Consider the following 8,755-nt stretch of genomic DNA (forward strand, 5'->3'; position numbering starts at 1 on the left):
TTTTATTATTATTATTATTCTTTTTCTTTTCTTCTGACTCCTTTTTTGCTTCATAACTCAAAAGGTTTTAAACCGATTTTAATGAAATTTTCAGAGATTTTTGCAAGTTGGCGTCCCTCAAAAATGTTAAAGTTTTAAAGAAAACGTAACCTCCGTTTTGACGTGACGTCATTTTTAAAAATTTCAAAAAGTCATTTTGTCCCGGACTTTTCTCAAAAACGCTTTAAGATAGAGGCTTGAAATTTTCAATGGTTATGATTCGGTCGATTTACCTTTGTAATAAGGCTGGAAATGAAAATCTGTCACTTCCGGTCGAAACCGGAAGTGAAACAAATTTTTCGAAAAAATGAATTTTCTGATCAAATCAAAAATGAATATGTGTTTTGTAGAGCTTATTAAGCTGAATCTAACACTGAAAACCGTTTAAAAATCGGACGATGCATTACAGAGATATCGGGGTTTAAAAATTGATTTTTCCGGAAATTTTGATTCCGCGTCCTTGGTTTAAAAAATAGCATAATGTTTATCGTAAAGTTAACTCGTACCAAAAATAATTGTTAAGTCGTACTTGAACACATTCGGATTTTTTTTGTTAAGTCGTTCTTAAAATCAAAAAGGTTTTTGTTAATTCGTACTTAAAATCATTCGGATTTTGTTAAGTCGTACCAGGAATAATTCGATTTTTTTCATCTTTTTCTTTTTATTACTCTTGTTATTGGTTTAAGAGCTCTGCTTCTTACAGGAACTTCCAGCTTTACTTCTGACATTAACGGAAGACCCACTCGTTGCTTTGCAACGAGCTTTGCTCTAGTTATTATTCTTTTTCTTTTCTTCTGACTCCTTTTTTGCTTCATAACTCAAAAGGTTTTTAACCGATTTTGATGAAATTTTCAGAGATTTTTGCAAGTTGGCGTCCCTCAAAAATGTAAAAGTTTTAAAGAGAACGTCACCTCCGTTTTGACGTGACGTCATTTTTAAAAATTTCAAAAAGTCATTTTGTCCCGGACTTTTCTCAAAAACGCTTTAAGATAGAGGCTTGAAATTTTCAATGGTTATGATTTGGTCGATTTACCTCTGTAATAAGGCTGGAAATGAAAATCTGTCACTTCCAGTCCAAACCGGAAGTGAAACAAATTTTTCGAAAAAATGAATTTTCTGATCAAATCAAAAATGAATATGTGTTTTGTAGAGCTTATCAAGCTGAATCTAACACTGAAATCCATTTTAAAATCGGACGATGCATTACAGAGATATCGGGGTTTAAAAATTGATTTTTCCGGAAATTTTGTTTCCGCGTCCTTGGTTTAAAAAATAGTGTAATGTTCAAAGTAAAGTTAACTCGTACCAAAAATAATTGTTAAGTCGTACTTGAACACATTCGGATTTTTTTTGTTAAGTCGCTCTTGAAATCAAGAAGGGTTTTGTTAAGTCGTACTTAAAATCATTCGGATTTTGTTAAGTCGTACCAGGAATAATTCGATTTTTTCATCTTTTTATTTTAGTTACTCTTGTTATTGGTTCAAGAGCTCTGCTTCTTACAGGAACTTCCAGCTTTACTTCCGCCATTAACGGAAGACCCACTCGTTGCTTTGCAACGAGCTTTGCTCTAGTTATTATTATTCTTTTTATTTTTTTTTTCTGACTCCTTTTCGGCTTTATAACTCAAAAAGTTTACAACGGATTTTGATGAAATTTTCAGAGGTTAGGTGCAACTATAATACCTCAAAGTTTGTGAAGTTTCTTTGAAAACGTCACTTCCGTTTTTACGTTACGTCATTTTTAAAATTTTCAAAAAGTCATTTTGTCCGCGGCGTTTCTCAAAATTGCTTTAAGATAGAGGCTTGAAATTTTCAATGGTTATAATTTAATCGATTTACCTCTGTAATAAGGCTGGAAATGAAAATCTGTCACTTCCGGTCGAAACCGGAAGGGAATCACATTTTTGAAAAAATGAATTTTCTGATCAAATCAAAAATGAATATGTGTTTTATAGAGCTTATTTAGCTGAATCTAACACTGAAAGCCGTTTTAAAATCAGACGATGCATTACAGAGATATACGAGTTCAAAAAATGATTTTTCCGGAAATTTTGATTCCGCGTTTTTGGTTAAGAAATTAGTATCAAGTTGTTGGTTAAATTAGCTTGTACCTAAAAATTAATTGTTAAGTCGTACTGTAACACATTCGGATTTTTTTTGGTTAAGTCGTTCTTATATCGGAAAGGTTTTTGTTAAGTCGTACGTAAATTCATTCGGATTTTGTTAAGTCGTACCAGGAATAATTCGATTTTTTCATATTTTTATTTAAGGTACTCTTGTTATTGGTTTAAGAGCTTTGCTTCTTACAGGAACTTCCAGCTTTACTTCCGACATTAACGGAAGACCCACTCGTTGCTTTGCAACGAGCTTTGCTCTAGTTATTATTATTATTCTTTTTCTTTTCTTCTGACTCCTTTTTTGCTTCATAACTCAAAAGGTTTTTTACCGATTTTTATGAAATTTTCAGAGATTTTTGCAAGTTGGCGTCTCTCAAAAGTATTAAAATTTTAAAGGGAACGTCACTCCCGTTTTGACGTGACGTCATTTTTAAAAATTTAAAAAAGTCATTTTGTCCCGGATTTTTCTCAAAAACGCTTTAAGATAGAGGCTTGAAATTCTCAATGGTTGTGATTTGGTCGATTTACCTGTGTAATAAGGCTCAAAATGAAAATCGGTCGCTTCCAGTCGAAACCGGAAGTGAAACAAATTTTTCGAAAAAATGAATTTTCAGATCAAATCAAAAATGAATATGTGTTTTGTAGAGCTTATTAAGCTGAATCTAACACTGAAAGCCGTTTTAAAATCGGACGATGCATTACAGAGATATCGGGGTTTAAAAATTGATTTTTCCGGAAATTTTTATTCCGCGTTTTTGGTTAAGAAAGTAGTATCAAGTTCTTGGTTAAATTAACTTGTACCTAAAAATTAATTGTTAAGTCGTACTGTAACACATTCGGATTTTTTTTGTTAAGTCGTTCTTGAAATTGGAAAGGTTTTTGTTAAGTCGTACGTAATATCATTCCGATTTTGTTAAGTCGTACCAGGAATAATTCGATTTTTTTCATCTTTTATTTTAGTTACTCTTGTTATTGGTTTAAGAGCGCTTCTTACAGGAACTTCCAGCTTTACTTCCGACATTAACGGAAGACCCACTCGTTGCTTTGCAACGAGCTTTGCTCTAGTTATAATTACTATTTTTTTTTTTAACCATGCTATTTCAACCACATGTGTTCGAAACAATATGACATTACACTGTAAATGCAAACTGATATCATGACATATGTCAGACTCGAGATTGAAGACGAAGATGTTTGCTAATCTGTATGCCTGACATACTTAAGAATGTAGCATTGAGTGAGCTAGGTCATTTTTGCAAACTCAGTCATGATTTCTAAACACGCCTATTTGTTTTAAATATTTTTCATTTAAAGAATTAAAGAAATTCAAAGTCCTTGACATTTATTCTGACATACAATGTATATCAATATTGTACATGTATATGGAAAAAGGAATACAAACTGTACAATGTGTCAAAAATATAAGTTTTCAGGTGTAAAAAAAATATCAAAAGCAAAATTCAAATCTTGTTAAATGTTGATGCATTTTCACATACACGATCACGTGAATAAAGGCAGATTTTAATTTTCCAATACTTCCTGTTTTTTTTATTTTAAAAGGAATGGCACCCATTTTACCCTGAAAATGATCAAAACAACTTTAAAACTGCGTTCTTCATGCGATACTAATTTCCCACAGTCCAAAACTAGCACATGAACATGTATATGCATGCAGCTCCTCGAACTGTGTGATGGCTCATAAAAAGGTTGAAAATTTTTGGCGAGCTCAACAGGTTGTAAAAAAGCTCCTCAACCTTAATGGCTCGCTATAAATTTTTAGTCTCAAAATAGAATTTAACTTATTTCATTGCACCTTATACTGCATCGTTCAATATTTTGTTTCGATTACGTGAATATCAATAAATTCCATCAATAAAAGTTTTAACGTTCTCTTTAAAGCTGACAAGAACAAAAAACGCCAAACAATGAAATATACCTGTTTTATTAGGGTCTTCCGTTTCCAACGGAAGACCCTTTTGTTTTTCTACGGTTTCTTTTTTTTCTTATTCTTATTATTATTATTCTTTTTATTTTTTTTCCAACTCAAATATTTCAAAAATGCCTCCATCGATTGTTTTGAAATTTGCAGATGTTATGTGTATCTGAAAGATCTCTAGATTATGAAAAAATTATTTGATGACGTCATCAATTTCGTCAGATATTGACGTTTTTCACGTTTTAAAAAGTGATTTTGTCCGGAGCTTTTCTCAATTTTGATTTCAGATAAAGCTATGAGATTTACAGAGAAGGTAGAACTATTGTTTTACTTATGACATAAGGCTGGAAACTCAATTCGGACACTTCCGGTCGAAACCGGAAGCAAAACCAATTTTTTTTAATTTTCATGTTTTTCAATTTTAAAAATTTTACGTACGTATCTTACAGTATTTTTCATGCTGAGTTCAAAACTGAAATCCTTTTTTGAATCGGACGATGCATTACAGAGATATCGGGGTTTAAAAAATTGATTTTTCCGGAAATTTTGATTCCACGTCCTTGGTTTAAAAAATAGCGTTATATTCAAAGTAAAATTAACTCGTACCAAAAATAATTGTTAAGTCGTACTTGATCACATTCGGATTTTTTTTTGGGCAAAGTTGTTCTTGAAATCGGAAAGGTTTTTGTTAAGTCGTACTTAAAATCATTCGGATTTTGTTAAGTCGTACCAGGAATAATTCGATCTTTTTCATCTTTTTATTTTAGTTACTTTTGTTATTGGTTTAGGAGCTCTGCTTCTTACAGGAACTTCTAGCTTTACTTCCGACATTAACGGAAGACCCACTCGTTGCTTTGCAACGAGCTTTGCTCTAGTTTAATATTATTTTTTTGGGAGTAAGTAAAAGAGATCAAGGCGTCGATCTGATATGATATAAACGATGTATATAAAAGCATGTAGGTGGGGTAAGGAGTAGATAATATTTATGAATAGGTCGGCAGCATCTTTGGAAAATGAGGCAAAATTGGATGAGGCCTTAATTTAGAGGATAGCAAATACATTCATCATTTCGGACGATTGACAACTCTTCCGAAGAGTTGGGCTTAGCGACAGTATACAAACACATATAATTTCAAGAAATCTAAATACCCATGGTGTTTATTAAAATCTAGATTTCAAATAATATCATGTACGCTCTTTCAGATTTATGTACTAGTATTTGTCTTTTATAAAACTGTATGTTTTCATTAAAATTTCAATGTAAATATGTTGAACGTATCTCTTGATGTAAACAAAATTGGTACCGTGTCAGCAGTTTATCGTTAAATTTTTATAACAACATTTTATATGCTGAATAAATGCTGAATCCATTCTCCCTACTTGTGAATTTGAAATGGATAATCCTACTGAACGACAATGATATGTAAGTTTCTGCGATGTGGTGTAGCAGATATAAAAGCTGTTGTCAACACTGAACACAATGATACAGTTTAATAAGAATGGATGAAAAATAATGTTTTAAACGTTTTAATTTTGATTCATTAAATATTTTTGAAATACTATTCAACGGAATTTTCCGAGAATATAAAGTTTATTGTATCAATAAATCAGCCAACACGTAAATAGGCAGGTAGATTGAACCACTTTTACCTTCAATATAAGTGTTCAGTTGAACATGAAAGGACATTTGCGATCTAAATATCAGCACTCAACGCTTCTTGAGATGTCATACTTTATTATGACAATTATACATTGACTGCTATTCTCACATTTTATTATTCATTGCAATGAATTTAAATGTTCATAACTTTGGGTTTTTACGATAGCAAATATGGTTTATATATATATAAGATTGGAGAAACGCCAAATATACCATGCATAATTATTTTACAGCGTGCATATATATTGTGAAAGTCAATATAAAGTGGCCCAGGCTACCCTTTCAGTTAGGAACAAGAGGTTGATCTACAGTGTGATCCTTGTTTGATGTTGAAGAAAAACAATCACAAAACAACCAAAACAGTTTTGAAATATGATTTTTTATCAGATTGCAGCTTTATATTTCCTCGTTCACGTTTTTTACTGTAGAGAATTTCCGTTATGGGACCGTTGTCCAATACGAGAGGATGACGGTGGATATGTGATGACGGAATTTAATCTTACTGGTCATAGCAGAAACGATTTAAAATGTGCAAAGATCAATCGCAGCATTACAAATTGTAGTATGTTCAGCAATCATATCTGTGCTTGCACAGCGACGGCAAAGTGGTGGTTGGATGGCTCCAAAATTGGATTTCTTCGACTAGATTATCTGTCAAGATTAGGAGACAGCATGATAATGGGAACCGAATCAACAAAAGACGATGAATACGATGTTTATTTTCTTGATGAACCCAATACTTTCTTATCATTTGTTCCAAACAATGTTTGTGACTATCCAGAAAGTGTATCAATTAATTTTTCCAATAACAAATTGAAAAAACTGACCAGCCTTGGATGCATTACGAACCTTACATCACTTGACTTGTCGCACAATCGTATTGAGATAATAGAAAAGTCAAACTTTGGAAACCTTTCTCATCTAAAAGATCTAAATGTTTCGTTCAACAAAATCTTTTACATCGAACCAGGAACGTTCAGCGATCTCGGTCTGATCAACTTGTTTGTCTCTAACAACCAGATTACAATCCTAGACATAACGCATTTGCATTTGTCTAAAACATTTTGTCGAGTATCTTTCGCCAGCAATAGAATTCATGATTTCAGCAATGGTGGGGATAACCCCGTAAAAGCATCTGACAGGGTTGGTAAAGGGGGCGTTGTGGATTTATCTAATAATAGCATTCAAAGAATTCCGAATCCAGCAAGTATTGGGGTTGAAAGAGGATATCATGTGTACGGTAAAGCATACTTTAATCGTTTCTATTTTGTTATACACGACAATCCAATATCTTGCGATTGTTTCCAGGAAGAACTCCTTGAGGACACTCGACATGTGGTCAATCGTTTTGCATTGACCGAAAGTCATAAATATACCTGTCATTCACCCCTTCCTTTGCGTGGTATGAATATTATTGATGAAGTCATTAGCAACCTTTCCATTTTGACATGCAGATTACATGAATCTTGCCCTCATTACTGTTCATGCTACTTTGAGTCAAATACAAATTCCATAGTTGTGGACTGTACAGCATCCAGTAAAACTTCTCTACCCAAGTTTGACTTCACAGAAATGACCAAAGGTCTGAGGAATCATACTAAATATGAAAATACTACCATCCATCTTCGGTTTTCTAATAATAACATAAAGAATCTTGATTATCATGATTATCTTATCAACACATCTTTCATCGACCTCTCATTCAACAACGTTGAGAGAATCAATGAGAAAGCTCTGCAGCATCTGACTTTATCATTAAAAGATAAATTGACGATTAACCTAAACAATAACGCCGGAGTTCTTAATCTTTCTTCCAGTATACGTTATCTCAAACCACAAAATGTATTTCTGAATAATGTGACACTGCAGTGTGATTGCGATCTGATGTCCTGGTTTCCTAAATGGTTAGAGACTAATACGATTGAGAAGGCTGGGTACAATATAACTTGTAGCGCTAATCAGCGATTGATTTCTTTTGAAAACGTGACAATATTGGACCTCGATTGTGAAGAAGTTGATTCTTCACATTTCCTTGCATACACACTTGGAGTTCTTCTAATGACCATTATTACAGGTTACTTCTTGTTTGACAAATATGGGTTGTATGGATTTGTATATTATAAATCTACAATTGTAAACAAAAGGAAAATGCAAGAATGGTTTAAATATGACGTTTATATTTCTTGTGAAGAAACCAACGAAACGGTATTACGCTATGTTGTACGAGAGTTCATTCCATTGTTGAAAGCGTTTCAACTCAAGCCCTTTCTTCTTGCCCAAGATTCAGAGTTCGGCGAGGTATTGGAAGAAAGCATCATTAATAACCTGGAAGCGTCTAGAATCTATGTTTTCTTTCTTAGCAGTACACTTTCGTTTGTTGGTGAAGACAATTCGACTTTCTGGAAGGAGTGGAAGCATGCGTGGAACAAGTATGCTTTCAGCACGGTCCACGACATTGTGTTGATCAACTTCGATCTGCTAAGACTATCGGACTTGAAGGATAAACGCATCAGAACATTATTAGCTATAGGAAACCAGGTTAAATTTTCCGATGTTGACTTCAAAAGAAAAATCCTCCAACTTCTCGATAAACGAAGTGGACAATTACCACCTATTTGGAACAAAAACTCAAAATCAAAATTTGATTTGTCATCTTTGAATAAAGGGATAAGGTGATGCCATCAAATATCATTGATTTGTATTGACTGTTAATTGACTACAATCGACAAAATGACGAAGGGCTAAATACGTGAACAATGTGTTCATAAATAATACTAAATATTTATAAATAATACTATCAACAGAAGAAAGCAACATTTGATTGACAATTATACCAAGTTGTGGTATAAAACACAAATGTAAACAATAACAAGGTTTACAAAACAAAGAACAAAAATAAAACAAAACAAACTATGTATCTTGCTTATAACTCAATATTTACGTTCAAATTTTAACAAAACATAAAAATATCCATATTAACCATTCTAAACATAAAAAAATGAAA

Source organism: Crassostrea angulata, chromosome 6 (assembly GCF_025612915.1).
Source record: "Crassostrea angulata isolate pt1a10 chromosome 6, ASM2561291v2, whole genome shotgun sequence".
Taxonomy (NCBI): domain Eukaryota; kingdom Metazoa; phylum Mollusca; class Bivalvia; order Ostreida; family Ostreidae; genus Magallana; species Magallana angulata.